General features: G+C 32.7%; 1 protein-coding gene across 2 annotated transcripts in view; it reads right to left on the bottom strand.

Annotated features, from left to right (window-relative positions):
• adam19a (ADAM metallopeptidase domain 19a) overlaps window positions 1–926 on the bottom strand; it is a 158663-nt gene that overhangs the window by 24622 nt on the left and 133115 nt on the right. The window lies entirely within an intron of this gene.

Here is a 926-nt window from a genome sequence, read left to right on the forward strand (position 1 = left end):
ACAACAAGGCTGTCAGTTGAATGGCGTTTTGAGCTAACGTTAGCAATTAATCAATCAATCATAGATAGCTAAAAAGTTTTTGAAATGATTGCTAGCTTAGCTACTAGCACGGGAGGGGTAGAAATATAAAATATAAATATAACTGACAAACACTGCTGCTATAAATTAAGTTAAAAACTATGACAGTATCAGGTCAACTGGGAGGCAAAAGTTGCTACTGTACCTTTCAAAAATAGAATTAAAAATATTTCATTGATTTATTTTAATATACTGTACATATTTTAAAAAAATCTTATTCAGTTAACTTTTTGTGACTTTATTCTCATAAAGTTATAACTTCGTTCTTATTAACATTACACTACACATTACGCACTACAACTCTTTCAAATAAAAGCCTTGTTTTTAGTTTTTTTTTTAAAGAATAATGCAAAACAATAAAACAATATGATGCACATTAAAAGTCAACCTGTCACTTTATCAAGTCTATTGCGCTCTATTGTGCTGCAGAACAAACCCTGTCATGCTTGTGAATGCAGCTTTCACATCTGAGAGGGAAGAAAAACAAATCTGTCTCTCTTTGATGAGTGTTTATTTTGACAGACTAGTGCCAGCAAGTGTTATTCATTGTATTAATAAACTCTGGTATACAGTGCAGTAGAACTGCTGTCAAATTTGTTGGCAGAGACACTGTAGCTGAAAGCAGATTTACACCAATTTATTATTACTATTGGTGGTTTAACTCCCAAAATAAAAGCACTGACATTTAAAACCTTCACTGGTAAATCCCTAATTTCACAGTGTTTAAACAAAGACTTAACACTGGTTTGAGGGCATGCATGTCTCTGTAGTATAATGTGAATGGGTTAAGTGTACACTCACCTATAGGATTATTAGGAACACCATACTAATACTGTGTTTGACCCCCT

This window comes from Etheostoma spectabile, chromosome 19 (genome assembly GCF_008692095.1).
Source record: "Etheostoma spectabile isolate EspeVRDwgs_2016 chromosome 19, UIUC_Espe_1.0, whole genome shotgun sequence".
In the NCBI taxonomy this organism is placed as follows: Eukaryota; Metazoa; Chordata; class Actinopteri; order Perciformes; family Percidae; genus Etheostoma; species Etheostoma spectabile.